At 44.7% G+C, this 15,941-nt stretch overlaps 2 pseudogenes; one reads left to right on the top strand and one right to left on the bottom strand.

The window, feature by feature from the left end:
- Nucleotides 1-388: 388 nt before the first annotated feature.
- LOC123166569 (disease resistance protein RGA5-like) lies at nucleotides 389-13,043 on the top strand (annotated as a pseudogene).
- Nucleotides 13,044-14,134: 1,091 nt separating this feature from the next.
- LOC123168008 (uncharacterized) overlaps nucleotides 14,135-15,941 on the bottom strand; it is an 11,833-nt pseudogene continuing 10,026 nt past the window's right edge.

Below are 15,941 nucleotides of genomic sequence, written 5' to 3'. Positions count from 1 at the left end.
CAAGGTTGAGCTTCTGTTTTTTATGAACTTTCTCCTTGCCTGTGTTTTTTTATATGTGTTAATGTTGGTTGTGAGCGTCCTAGTCATGCAGACAACGGGTGTGTGCTCATTGTGCTTGTATCTTCGATGCTTCATTTTGAGTCAATAAAGTCTAGTCTTTATCAAAAAGAAATGTGTATAAGCAATTAGTTTGTTCCACAATTTAAATGTGTTGGTGGATATGACGATTGAAGTACAAAGTAGAAAATCGATATAATTTAGCTTTTCTGAATGTCAGTTATGTGAATAGAAATAGATGTGAGTGTGGCATGTACTGTTAGTTATTTATTACATGCAACATCCATTGTGTAAATTAAATCGTTCTTTCTCGTCTATGTTTTTTCCCAGATGTTTCAATAGGAGGTAGAGGCAGAGAGATGGATGCCAGTATTAGTGTTTCTCTGGGTGCCATGAGACCCCTTCTTAAGAAGCTTCACATGATGCTAGGTCCTGATGGATGCAAGCTGACCAAGGGGGTCAATGATAGGTCACAACTCCTCAAAGATGATCTTAAAGAAATATGCGCATACCTTGAAGATCTGATAGAGGTGGAGGACCCTCCCCTGGCGGCCAAGTGCTGGATGAAAGAGGCACAGGAGTTATCTTATGACATCCAAGATTGTATTGACAACTTTGTGCCCCCTGAGTCTCTTGGCTATAAATCTGACCACAAGATGACTCATGTTAAGATTCCCAAGAGGCTCAAGTGGCAGAAACATATTGAATATGCAGCTCCTGATGTGTCAGGACATTTTATCTCCAAAACCATTTGTGCTGATGTCATTCGTGCTCCCAGGAAGCTCAAGTGGTACCAACAGATGGTTGAAAAGGTATCAGAATTCAGGATCTATGCCGGGGAGGCAATCCAACGGTATGAGAGGTACCAGCTCCATTGTTGTAGCACCTCGGCGGCACGTAGATTTTCAGCCATTGGGCCTATGATGCCAATGCTGCCACTGCCCCGTGAGAAAACTTGTTCCGGCCTAGTAATTGATGCTCGGATGAGCAACTTTATCAACTCTTTGTTTAACGACGCGGATCAACAGCTCAAGGTAGTGTCTATTCATGGATCTGGGTGTCTTGGGAAAACAGTGCTTGCCAAAGTGTTGTACAATAAAATTGGGAGGAAATTCCATTGTCGGGCTTTCGTCCGGGTGTCCAAAAAGCCTGATATGAAGAGGCTTTTCTGCGACATGATATCACAATTCCAGCGGAAGCAACCCCAAGCAAGCCAAGACGCTTCCGATGAATTTCGCGTTACTGCTGAAAATATCAGGAATTATCTACATGGCAAGAGGTACTTATTTTCCACATGCAAATCGTATGTACTAGTTGTATTGCAAAGTATGTACTTATTTTCGACATGGTCCAGAATCGCATGTACTACATTAAATCCCTACAGGTTGCTCTTTTGTTTTTGACAAAAAAAGGCATGATGATATATAGTCAATTTCTGAAAAGATGTTTTTCAGACAAGCTTTACAGTGAGGTAGAAAAGCTCGATAGTAAGCTTTACAGTGAGCTAGAAAAGCTTCAGTACATGTCTGTCGAGTAAACGGACATTAGTTTTAATCTTGATGATCACTAACTTGATGCTGGCAGTAACATTTAACTTCAGATTAATACCATATAAGTCCTGCACATGTATGGACTAAAAATTCTTTCTTTTCTAGCATATCTAACTGTTGTTACTTTTAGCCTGACACATAAATGTGACATGCGTGCATTCTTGACATGCAGATATCTACTTGTTGTTGATGATTTATGGGATACAGCAGCATGGGATGTTATTAATCAGCTTTTGCCCAAGTGTAGTCAAGGAAGCAGAATAATACCTCAGCATTGAAGACGTTGCATTAGCATGTTGCAGCGTTGACCCAGAACAAGTTTTTGAGGTGAATCCTTTGGATGATGATCACTCAAGGAAGCTATTCTTTGACAGGCTTTTTGGTTCTGAAAGTGACTGTCCTGAAGAACTGAAACAAGTTTCAATCTTTTAGCAAACCATCAGCTATTCTTTGGCATGCGGTGGTTTGCCGCTAGCCACCATCAGCATTGCTAGTCTTTTAGCAAACCAGCCTTCTGTATCAGTGGATTTACTGACACAGATACATGATTCGTTAGTGTCTTGTTTTTCATCAAATTCAAGTTCAGAAAGAACGAGACAAGTACTGAACCTCAGCTTCAACAGCCTTCCTCATTACCTCGACACATGCTTGCTCCAGCTCTGTATGTATCCAGAGGGCTCCATAATCTTCAAACATGACCTGGTCAGGCAATGGGTGGCTGAAGGGTTTCTTGCTGCAAGGGAAGGGAAAAATATGGAAGAAGTTGCAGGAATGTATTTCGATGAACTTGTTGATAGAGGATTTATCCAACCTGTGTCTATCAACTTCAACAATGAGGTGGTGTCCTGCACATTTCAGAACATGGTTCATGATCTTATTGCACATAAGTCTGCAGAAGAGAATTTCGTTGTGGTAGTATATCACAAGAAAGATTTTGGCACTTTCTCATAAGGTCCGTCGACTATCTCTCCAACTTGGTGATGCAAAGTATGCCAAGATACCAGCAAACATAAGAAAGTCACAAGTACGTTCACTTGAGGTTTTTGGATTATCAGAGTGCATGCCTTGCATTGGAGAGTTCAAGCTTGTTCGTGTTCTAAACCTTCAGCCATAATGGCGACCAAGACCGGTCCATAGATCTCTCTAGAGTATCAGAACTGTTCCATCTGAGATATCTGAAGATTGTATGTGATGTCTACATGGCCATCCAATATCTGCCACAATATTGAACAGAAGAGGTGACATGGAATCCCCTTGTCTCAACCCCTTATGCGTCTGGAAGTAGTGACCGATGTCATAGTTCACCTTAATTCCGACACTACCCTTATGGATGGCCATGTAGAGGGTCTAGTTCCTCATCTAGTTGATGGAGGGGTGTCCATTCTACATATGCTGATGGCACTATTCTATTCATGGAACATGACATGGCTAAGGCACGTAACATGAAACTTATCTTGTGTCTATTCGAACAATTGTCTGGCTTAAAAATCATTTTCATAAGAGCGAGGTGTTCTGTTTTGGGAAGGCCAAAGACGAGGAACATACATATATACAGACAATTGTTTGGATGCGAATTAGATGCTTTACCATTCAGTTACTTGGGTATTCCGATTCATCACCGTAAGCTATCCAATAAAGAATGGAAAGGTATTGAAGAACGAATTGAAAAAAAAACTCAGCTGCTGGAAGGGCAAGCTGATGTCATATGGACGGCTAGTTCTGATTAACTCAGTATTGACTAGCATGCCAATGTTTTTACTTTCGTTCTTCAAAATTCCGAAAGGGGTCCGAAAGCGACTTGATTTCTTTAGATCTCGTTTCTTTTGGCAGTCTGATGAGGCCAAGAGGAAATACCGTCTCGCGCGATGGGATATCCTTTGTCGACCTAAAGACCAAGGGGGCCTCGGTATTGAAAACTTGGAAACTAAGAATAAATGCCTTATGAGCAAATGGTTGTACAGGTTAGAGACAGTGGCGGAGGGCATGTGGTCTCAAATCCTGCGCAATAAGTATTTGCACTCGAAAACGTTAGCCCAGGCTACCATCAGACCGACTGATTGGTCGTTGTGGAAGGGACTTATGAGAACGAAGGACATGTTCTTTCGTAGGGTCAAATTCTTGGTTGGCAACGGGATGTCAACAAGATTTTGGGAGGATACGTGGTTAGGAGAGACGCCTCTGGCCTTACAATATCCTACCCTCTACAATATTGTGCAACGTAAGGAGGATTACGTAGGTATCGTCCTTCAAACTATTCCCTTGAACATCCAGTTCAGACGTTCGTTAGTGGGTGAGAGATGGACAGCGTGGATGCACTTGGTTCGGAGATTGATTGAAGTTCGACTCTCCGACATGCCGGACTCAACACAATGGAAGTTAACTAAAAATGGGATATTTATGGTGAAATCTTTTTATACGGATCTGATTAATTCTGGCCCCCTCTCAAGGTCACTACATATATGGAAGGTTAAGTTTCCTTTGCGGATTAAAATTTTAATGTGGTTTGTCCACAAGCAAGTAATACTCACAAAGGACAACTTACTTAAGAGGCGATGGGTAGGCAACTCGCGGTGTTGTTTTTGTGCTCAGGATGAGACAATACAACATTTATTTCTTAAATGCCCACTTGCCAAGTTATTTTGAAAAACGATTCATATAGCTTTTAATATCAATCCTCCAGTAGATATTGTGTCTTTGTTTGGGACGTGGTTAGCTGGGGTTGAACAGATCACGGCAGCTCGTATTCGGATTGGAATATGCTCGCAATTATGGGCTATATGGAACTGCAGAAATGATATGATTTTTAACAGACAACACAACTTAACTTTTTTGCAGGTTATCTTCAGAGCTACAGCTTGGATCCGTACGTGGTCCTTACTCACTCCTATGGACTCCAGGGAGCCTTTGGTTACTAGGTGCAACCAATGGGAGATGGTGGCTCGGGTTATATTCAACCGGTTCAGATGGCGTTCGCATAATAGGATAGGAGTCTAGAGAGCGTATCCTTATTATTACCGTATCGGTTGTCTTTGTCCGCTTGTAATTTTCCGGTTTATGTATTTTGTTTTGCTCCGTTTGCGAGCTGTAAGACCTTTATGACGATACTTTATGGATTTTTAATAAAAAGGCCGCATGCATCATCATGATGCAGAGGCCGGGGGTATGCCTCCATTACCAAAAAAAAAGCATGTGATGTCTGCGTAAAACTTCCAAACTATATGAGAGGGCTGCAATGTTTGGAAACACTGGATGTTATGGATACACCAAGAGGCACTTATGTTCCATGGGACATTATATATCTCTCACGCTTGTTGTACCTCAGTCTACCTCCTCACACAAATCTGCTGGATTGGTCTGTCGGTGACTATCTGAGCCTTTGCAAGCCGAACCACCTGCAGGATATTTGCATTTCTACTCCGCCTTCTTCTGATTCCGACCATCTGGAGAGAAGCATGTATGCTCTGGATTATTTAATGTATGAACATGACAGCCTGAAAACTGTAAAACTGGTTCACGGCTCCTCGGCTAGCTATGGTGACGCTTCAAAAGCAAGAGTTTTGTGGATGTTGGATAAACCTAACCACCACACCCAGAGATTTGACGTCTCACCTCACAGCCCCGTCATATTTTGTGATATGCATTTGTGGAAGATCCAACTTGGCAACCTATGCATTCTGAAGATTGCAGTGGATGGACTGTATAAATGATGTTGATATTCTCAGAGGGTTGCCCGCCCTCACTGCTCTGTCGTTGTATGTGGAGAAGTCACCTAATATGAAGATAATCTTTGGCACAGCTGCTGGATTCACAGCTCTGAAGTACTTGAAGCTGAGGTTCATGAGTGGAATAGCTTGGCTAAAATTTGAGGCGGATGCAGTGCCTAATCTCTGGAAGCTCAGGCTCGTTTTCAATTCCATCCCCCGAATGGACCAACGACTTGAACTTTTTTCGGAGTCTGAGCAGTGCAAACAATATCGACATGGTACTGCATCAATCAGCATCGAGCATATGCCACGCCTTGGAGAGGTCTCCGCAAAATTTGGGGGTGCAGCTGCTGATCTGAAGTATGTGTCGAGGATAGGGATAGTTAGCAATCATCCGAGCAATGCTATAATCGACGTGCAACTAGTGGATTCTGGTTCCCATGGCGATAAAAGGTAGTGGCAGCGCCGAGCTACATGGTTGTCGTAACTGTTCAATTCTTCTACCCCAATTAACTGTTCATGGTTGTTGTAACCTGCAGGATATCAGCAAGGTCACCGGAGTCCACTTTCTGCGCGCTGCATGTTCCAGGTATAACTTTTCTAACAGACACAATTTGCCATCAGGATCATGTGATAAATTACCCGTCAATTAATTTGTCGACTTTTGTCAGGAGCGGGAGCTGGTGGAGAGGTCTCGTGGAGCAATATCATTCATGTGATAGGTCGTGACCTCTTCATCTATTGCCTCCACCGGCTGTCCAGGTGGGACTATGGCTCCATTGCCTCCCTCAACCATGACTTCAATTCTGTGGTTCGCAACGGGGACATCTACCGACTGCGTCGGAAGAATGGGGTCACAGAGTGCTGGCTCTACCTCTCTTGTGGTAATCCCCACGAGTGGGAGGCTTATGAGCCGTCCACTGGGCACTGGATCCATGTGCCCAAGATGCCACCGGCTGGAAGCTACATCTGGGGCGCGCTCGCTGTATGAACCGAGCTGCTGGTGTTTGGGGCCCACGGAAGGGTTGCCTTGAGATATAGCATCCTTACCAATTCATGGACATGGCTGGCTGATGCGATGTACCCCCGCGGTACTTGTTTGGGTCAGCAAGTGTCGGTGAAAAGGCGTATGTCGCGGGAGGCGCTGATTCTTCTCATAATATATTGAGCTCCGCAGAGATGTACGACTCAGAGACACATACTTGGACACCCCTTCCCAGCATGAATAGCGCTAGGTACAGATGCTCTGCCGCGTTCATGGACGGCAAGTTCTATGTGATCGGTGGTCTTAGCAGTAGCCACGAGTTATTGACATGCGGTGAGGAGTATGACTTGAACCAGCGGTCATGGAGGCTCATCGACAACATGTCTCAGGGGCTCAACGAGACAGATGAGGGAGCCCCTCTGTGCCTTGCAGTTGTCAACAATGAGATTTATGCTGCTGATTACAGAGAGAATGATTTGAAGCAGTATGATAAGCTGGACAACAAGTGGATCACTCTTGGAAAATTGCCTGTACAGTCTAAGCAAGGGGGCAGGGACATGGGTTTCCGAGCATGTGGTGACCGGCTGACTGTTATTGAGCCTCCAAACAATTCTAGTGATGAAAAGGTGGTTGAGCTTCATTCATGGACCCCGGATGGGCATCTGCCTGTTTGGGATTTGGTTGCCACACGGCCATACTTGGGATGGGTTGCTGAGTCCACGGAATAAATACTGAATGCTGATTTCTGCCCAGTTTCAGACCTTAGTTTGTATTAACTGGACATCTATCTATCTGCTGAGCGGCAGCAGTCTCTATCATGCAACCCTTGACTCCAGACACAAGTGTTTTCCACTGCTGATGAGTCAATTTGGCTGCAACAAAGGCATGTCTTCTCTATTATAAATCAGGTGCGCACCTCATACACTGTAGTCTATTTTGTTTTTACCCAGTTTGCTCAATGCATGATATGCTTTTGTTCAGTTGTGTTATCACCTTCTGAATGATCAATTCGTGGATTTGTTTGACTGACACCGTGTTTCTGTTCATATTTCCATGCAGTGGCTGCTGGAACGTCTGCCTGTGCCTCATTCTCAAGTATGCTACAAAAAGAGAAGACATGTATGAGTTTGGAGAAAGGGACAATTCTTGTTTCAATTTGGATTCCAGAAATGTTACTGTCTGTTACTATGACCCAACTTTATCTGTACCGCAGCATGCTGCTATCAGTTACTTTTTTAACATCAAATTCAGTCTGTATCTTGCGTTCTTTTCTGTTCAAATTTTCTCAAACTCTGAATAAATAAAAATTACTTGGAAAGAAGCACACGAGTATCATTTCGTATTCACTCAGATGAATATGATAGAATATATTCTCGAAATGGTTGTGTGGATTTCATCTTACACGCACAGTTGCAATGTGTCACAAGACTCACAAGCACGCAATGAACCTAGCGAGTCCGGAGTCCTGACCACAACTCAGTGGTGACACTACTATCACAACTACTGTAAATAGTGGTGATCGGATCTCGAGATCCATCATCTAGTCCCGGCTTCGAGTTGGGGAGACATGGTTGTCGGTGAAAACCGAGCCGACGGCAGGCGATGGCGGCATTCTACGCCGTTACCTTGATGGAGGCATCGTTGTGTAACTACTGTCGACCCACTCGTGCTGCTCCTAGGGAAACCCTAGGATCTGATCTTCCAGATCGGACGATGGCGGCACCGTGGTGTCGTTCCTCTTTTGGGAGCATCGTTTGTGGAGCAGCGCTGGAAGTCAGAGGCAGGAGGTGGAGGGGCTTCTTCTTGCACGGAGCTTCGGTGGAGATGTCAAGTCATGCCTGACCGACAGGTGCTACGCTTTGTCATGCCTGGTCGGCAGGTGCTACGCACGACAGATCTTCTAAAGACTTCAAGCTGTGTCGGCTGGAGGTACTTGGCAGCATGGTGCTGAGGTGTATCAGTGGCGAACGTGACGTGCTCAGCCGTTTGCGCGCAGAGAGGAGGTGCCGTTGGCGCCGTGATGGCGTCGACGATAGCTAGACCAAGCAAGGTTGATGCATCAGTACAGTTCTGAAGATGGAGCGGTGGCAGTTGGCGGCGGCGGCCTCTGAGAGCACGCCGGACCAGTGTGTACCCCAGACCCGGCAAGTGGCTAGGGGAGAACGTATCCCATGCAACGAGAGAATTGGTGCACCAGGTGCACCAGCGAGTTATGGGTCATTTGATTGAGAAGGAACGGGCAAGATCTGGTACAAGCTGGGCTGCTGGCACACCTGCAAAATGAACCTTGTAGTTTATCTGAATTGAATAAAATGATGGCGTCCATTTATGAAACTGTTTTAGGCAGCAGGTAAGACGGCCTAAACGGAAAGTGTGCTTCTATGTTTGACGGAACTAGCTGAAAGCATCACTACTTGTTCTTGTATCTTTTTTTTTTTTGGAAACTTGTTCTTGTCTCTGTTCCTGATTCTATTACAACATTTTATTTTGTTCGTCGTTTTGTATTTGAAGATTCCAATTTCTTTTCATATTCATGATTCCAAAAATTTATGTAACAGAATAGTGAAGTAGACTGTTTATGAAGGCTCAAAGGCTCTGTTTATGAAGTACCACTTACTACAAGTATTCCCATGTGGGAGGTGATAGGTAATGATATGAAGACCTTTTCAGGATTTTTTAGCAGCACTTGAAGATTCGTGTAAAGTACGCCATTTTATATGTAAGAACTGAATTTGTGATGCCAAATATGTGTGTCAAGTTATACATATATCCAATCAATCGGCGATGCGATTTTCAAGTCATGAACGGGATTATTAATGGTTTGTTTCTGCCCAGTCCGTTGCAACTGTTTTTATTTAGCAAGAAATGTACAAAGCATCTGCGATGAGGCATCCGAAATGTTGTTGGAACATTTCTTTACAAAGCATCTGCGATGAGTACATAGCACGGATGCAACTAAAAGAGGACATGGCGTGACTGCATATAGCTATGTGAGATGCACTCCTCATCTCCCGGTACCAGCTCTCGCGAACAATTAAAATAACGGGAGATGTAGCGAAACTAGTTTGCAAAGCAACGGATTTTGTCCTGCTCTGCTCCATTATGCAAAAACAAGGAGCTGTCTACAAGAGTACAAGGTGTCTTTTGCAAATGTGCCAGCAGCCCACCATAGGACTGAATCCTGTCCCTTTGTTCTTCATCCAACGGCTCCTGAGTCTATGATGCATCTGGTGCACATATTCTGTCATTGCACAGGATACTTTCTCGTGGCTAGGTTGGGGTCTCAGGTCTTAGATGTTAAGCTTGGCTGCGAGGTCTGTGTTATTAGACTCGGACTATCAGCATCCCTTCATCAACTGGATAGGAGTAGCGACAGATGTTGCCTAGACGGTGGCTTCAGACTTACTGTTGTATTTCTTTGTAAGGACTTTTGTGAATAATTAATAAAGTGGCTGCATGCATCGTCCAGACGCAGAGGCCGGGGGTCTTCCTCCTTTTCTTAAAAAAAATAATCAAAAAAGAAAAAACTCTGCAGAATGGTGTCCACGTGATTGCACAAAGCAATTCTCGCACACACATGAACCTCCATCACAATAACCTTTTTATCGACTTAAATACATCGGAGGTGCCTAAACTTGTCTTGTACGGTCAGTTTGATGCCTAAAGTTATAAAATACACGAAACTGATGCTTAAAGTTGTCCCATCGTGCAAATATGGTGCCTTCGTCTTCACGTGGCGTGCTAGCGTGGCAGTGGCCCATGTGCCCGCTTGTGAGGAATTATTTTACAGAAACCAACCTCGAGTTTTATATAATCATGTAGAAAAGTCCTGAAGTATAGGGTATGCTAGATAGAAATAAAATGAAAAAAACACACAGAGGAGTTTCGAACAAGGCACCTCCTGGTCAACTACCGGCACGATCCAGCCATGCAGCTGAACTTTGCTTTCCATAAGAATGTTAGCAAGAAAGCTATTGTAGACTAATTGTTGCGTTTATCCATCATTTATTTTTTATTTATTACCACTGTTTATTTTTTATTTTTCCAAGTTCATGTTTAATTTTATGACACACAAATTTTCCCATATAAAAAGATTACCAATATTAAATTACTTTGTATTTTCAAAAAAAAACTTCTTTTGTTATCGTGTACTTTGAAGAGGTAAAATGAACCTTTTCAAAATTTTATGTCGATTTAAATAGTTCAATCCATATTAAGTACTATTGTGTAAATTCATATATCTTCATTCTGCACCAGAAGCACACACAATTATTGTATATCGTCACTCTATTTCTAGAATATCCAATTATTAATAAATATTTGACAACTTTGTATTTATAAACTATTCAACATGTATTAAAAATTATTTTCTAATAATATTAAATTCTACAAATGTATCCAAACATGTCAACCATGTTTGTAGAAATATAAGGATATTCAAAACAATTTTAATCCGTCAAAAAAGAGCTGATTTTTGCATGTATTTGTCTTTTTCGTATGTCTCACATACAAGCACAGATTTTGATGAAAATTCACACGATATATTACACTTCTATATGTGCACATATAAAAAATTCGGATTTTTTTTTTGCGCTGTAAAAATCCTTGCCAACACCTTGCTTTATCTCCCCGAGGAGCATCCCAAGAGGCACACAATTATATTGATCAGAAGACACGGCTTGCTGAAGGCACAAATTATCAGTCTCAAAAATCACCTTGCCAACACCAAAATCATCGGCAAATGTTACAGCTTTGGATAGGGCCAACGTCTCTGCATGGAGAGCATCCGAGAACACACTAGCCGACCCAGCTGCTGCAAACTGAGTCTCATTGTTTGAGTTTCGACAGATAAAGCCCCACCCTCCATGTCCTAGCTTAGGATGGAAAGCTCCGTTAGTGTTTATTTTCACCAGGTCTGATATAGGTGGCTTCCATTGGTGCTCTGTTTCCTGTCAAACACTTTGCTTGGGTGCTAGGAATTCAGTTCATTCTATTAGAGTATATATTCGGTTTATGTATTTGGTAGTTCAAGTTGTAATCTATCTCTACTATCCTTGGCCCCCAAGTTTTGTATCTTATATAAACAGCCCTTCGAGGCAATAATAGATATTCAGAATTCAATACTCTTCATGGTATCCGTCACCAAGGTTATCTCCTCGACATGGCCTCACCGCCGAAACCTCCACCTCTCCCGGCACGGCCCCTCTTTACCGCGGCTGAGTTCAACGCCGCCAGATCGCCATCCCTCTCTTCTTCCTCCTACAACCCTAGTTCTCTTACCCACCACCAATACACCCTTCCGCCACCACAAATCTCTCTAGCATATACAATTGCTGATGTTCGCCATTCATACCCATCTCGCTTGATCTCGCTGCCCACAATTTCTACCACTGGCGCCATCTCTTCCACATCCACCTTGGTCGCTGCTGTCTACGCCACCATATACATCCATCCTCTGTCCCGCAGCCTGCCAATCCTCGTTGGGTGAAGGACGATCTCACGATCATTCAATGGATTTATACTCGGATCTCAACCGAGCTCTTCAATCTTGTCTCCAACGACGACGCCACCGCAGCCGAGCTTTGGGCCTCTCTTCAACAGTTGTTTCAAGACAACTCCGACGCCCGCATCAATGCTCTCCACACCGAGCTCCGCACCATCATCCAAGGAGACTCCCCGGTCACCGTCTTCTGCCAGCGGATCAAGTCTATCGGTGATGAACTCCGGCAGCTTGGGGATCACGTCGACGACCGCGTCCTCATCAACGCTCTTCTCGTCGGCCTCGGTGAGCAGTTTGAGAAACAGGTGGCCTTCATCCCCATGTTGCGGCCCTATCCTTCCTTCGGCGAGGTCCGCTCTCTTCTTCAGCTCGAGTCTCAGAACCAAGCTCGCAAGGCCACCCGCCCGCAAGTGTTTCACGCCACCACCAAGCCTTCTGCGCCAGCTCCATCATCTTCGTCACCGGCACCTGCCCAGCCGCCTCCAGGCTGGCGCCCGAGCCATAACTACCACGGGAAGAATCCCGTCTACCGGCCACCCCAGCCTCGCTCCGCCGGCTCTTCAGCGCCATCATCATCGTCTACGCCGGCATCTACTCCACCAGCATGGCACCCACAGCAAGATCCCTGGACCGGGCTGGTTCAGGCATGGCCCATGCCTTGGTCTGCTCCATCTCCTTACGGCGCCCCTCCAGCATACACGGGATCCTGGAGCCCGGGCCTTCGTCCCGCCGCCGGCTCTCCTGGTCTCCTCGGGCCCCGGCGGCCGCCTCACGTCTACACCGCCACCACTACACCGACCTCGCCCGGCGCCCCCGCGGTTCCGCCCGGCTACGCCCTGGTTCCCTATGCGCCCGGTGCTCTTTCGGCGCCGTCACCGTACGCATACGATCAGCATGCACCAATGACCGTGCCTGCCCCTTCATCGCCAAGCACAACATCACCAAGCTGGGATCAGGCTGCCTTCATCGCCGCCATGAACAATTTCACCCTCAACAACGAAGGTACGGATTGGATTTTCGATTCTGGTGCATTCATGCATATGTTTTCAAATATGAATTTTTTTGTCAGCTTGTTTTCCTTCTTCTTTTTCTTCCATTACCATTAGTGATGATTCCACTATTCCTGTCTCTTGCACCGGTGACTCTTACATCCCCTATTCTTCTAACAATTTTCTTTTACGTAATATTCTTGTAGTCCCATCTTTAATTGCCAATCTTATCTCTGTTCGTCAGTTTACCATCGATAATCAAGTTATTCTTGCCTTTGACCCCTTTGGTTTATCTGTGAAGGATCTGAAAACGGGGGAGGTTCCCGCTCGGTACAATAGCACAGGCGATCTTTATCCTCTTCATGGCGCCTCCACTTCCACTCCTCGCGCCATGCTTGCATCCGTTGATCTATGGCATCGTCGGCTTGGTCATCCCTATAAAGCTACCTTATCATCATTACTACAAGAATTTTGTATCCCTAGCTCTAGTGTCTCTCATGATTCCTCTCTTTGTAATGCCTGTCAATGTGGCAAACATGTTAGACTACCTTTTGGTACCTCCTCTACTATTAGTACTTTTCCTTTTGAATTACTACATTGTGATTTATGGTCCTCTCCAATTTCTAGTGTTTCCGGTTATAAATACTATCTTGTAATTCTTGATGATTATTCCCATTATGTTTGGACATTCCCTCTATGAGCCAAGTCCGACGTACACCCAATTTTTCTCAATTTTCCACAATATGTTCTTACCCACTTTGGTCTTCCAATACGCTTTATTCAATGCGACAATGGACGTGAATTTGACAATACTCGCAATCGCACTTTCTTTCTCTCTCACGGCATCCTCCTTCGCTTTTCTTGCCCCTATACATCCCCTCAAAACGGAAAAGCAGAACGCTCTCTTCGCTCCATCAATGATATTCTTCGCACTTTGCTTATTCAAGCTTCTCTCCCTCCCCGTTTTTGGGTTGAAGCACTACGTACTGCCACACTTCTTCTAAATATTAGACCAACCAAAACATGTCCTCTCTACACCCCTTTTCAATCTCTTTTTCTTTCCCATCCCGACTATCTTTCTCTCCGCGTTTTTGGTTGTCTCTATTTTCCCAACATCACTTCTACAACCTCTCATAAACTAGAGCCTAGGTCTTTACCCTGCATCTATCTTGGTCTCTCCGATGATCATAAGGGCTCTCGCAGCTTCGATCCTTCATCCGGTCGTGTCATTATTTCCCGCCACGTCGTCTTTGACGAACACACTTTTCCCTACGCTGCCACACAATCATCACCTACGCACCAACCATCTCCTGTCCATTCTTCATCTTCTCTACTCCCTCGTCTAACTCCTACCTCTGTTGCCGCGGAGCAACAGCCACCAGAGCAGCCCCACGCAACCCCACAACAGCCTTCCGCCGTGTCGCCCACTCCTCCCACACCATAGCCTTCCGCGCCCCCACTCCTCCCTTGACGGCAGCTACCTCTCCTCCCACGCCCATCTCCCCTGTTCTCGCTTCTCCTTCTTCCTCTTCTTCCTCAACACCGCCTCTTCCGCCCAATGTTGTTCCTATTATACCTCCGGCCAACGATCATGTCATCTGCACTCGTGGTAAGCGTGGCTTTCACCTCCCTACCTGACGTCTTAATCTCACGGCTACTCCCACTGTCTCGCCTATTACTACCTCTTATAAACGTGCTCTTCTCGATCCTCTCTGGCATTCTGCCATGCGTGATGAGTTTCATACTCTTCAGCAAAATAACACCTGGACTCTTGTTCCCAAACCACCCGGTGTCAATGTTGTTTCCGGCAAATGGGTTTTCCGTCACAAATTTCATGCTGATGGTACTCTTGCTCGTTATAAAGCTCGTTGGGTATGTCGTGGTTTTTCTCAACAACACGGTATTGATTTTGATGAGGCTTTTTCTCCGATTGTTAAACCTAGTACCATTCGTGTTGTTCTCAGTCTTGCTGTCTCCTCCTCTTGGCCGATTCATCAATTAGATGTTAAAAATGCTTTTCTACATGGCACTCTCAATGAAACTGTCTATTGTCAACAACCTTTTGGTTTTGAGAATTCCTCTTCTCCTGATTTTGTTTGTCTTCTTCACAAATCTCTGTATGGTCTTAAACAAGCTCCTCGTGCTTGGTTTCATCGCTTCACCACCTTCATTCACACATTAGGTTTTACCTCATCTAAATCCGACTCCTCTCTCTTTATTTTTCGTTCCTCCTCTCATACTGCATATCTTCTACTATATGTTGACGATATCATTCTCACTGCCTCTTCTGATTCCTTTTTACAACATATTATGTCTTCTCTTAATCATGAATTCTCCATGACTGACCTTTGTCCTCTTCATCACTTTCTTGGGATCAATGTTTCCCGCACTTCATCTACACTCTTTCTCTCTCAACGCCAGTATCTTCTTGATTTGCTCTCTCGTGCGGGGATGACTGACTGTCAACCCTGTCCTACGCCGGTCGATGTTGGTACCAAGTTGTCGGCCGATGGTGAACCTTTTTCTGATCCTACACTATATCGCAGTATCACTGGTGCTCTCCAATATGTCACTCTCACTCGTCCCGATATATCTTATTCTGTTCAACAAGCATGCTTATATATGCATGATCCTCGTGTTCCTCATTTTTCTCATGTCAAGAGAATACATCGGTATCTCAAAGGTACTATTGATCATGGTCTTCTTCTTAACTCTTCCTCTCCAACAAGCTTGACAGTTTATTCTGATGCAGACTGGGCGGGTTGTCCAGATACTCGACGATCTACATCCGGCTTTTGTGTTTATTTGGGTGACAATCTTGTTTCTTGGTCTTCTAAAAGGCAGGTCAGTTTCCAGATCTTCTGCAGAAGCTGAATATAGGTCTGTTGCGCATTCTGTGGCTGAGGCAGTGTGGCTCCGTCAGCTTCTGGTTGAGCTTCATCAACCAATTGAGCGTGCAACAATTGTTTATTGTGACAATATTTCTGCAGTCTACATGGCGTCCAATCCTGTTCAGCATCGTCGCACCAAACACATCGAGATTGATATTCATTTTGTTCGTGAGAAAGTGGCTCTTGGCGAGGTCCGTGTGCTTCATGTTCCCACCACTGCAACATTCACTGGCATTCGCTCCAGTCTCAACATCGTTACCTGATG

This window comes from Triticum aestivum, chromosome 7D (genome assembly GCF_018294505.1).
Source record: "Triticum aestivum cultivar Chinese Spring chromosome 7D, IWGSC CS RefSeq v2.1, whole genome shotgun sequence".
Lineage (NCBI taxonomy): Eukaryota > Viridiplantae > Streptophyta > Magnoliopsida > Poales > Poaceae > Triticum > Triticum aestivum.
Note: the sequence above shows the minus strand (reverse complement) of the source record. Positions and strands in the feature narration are given on the sequence as shown.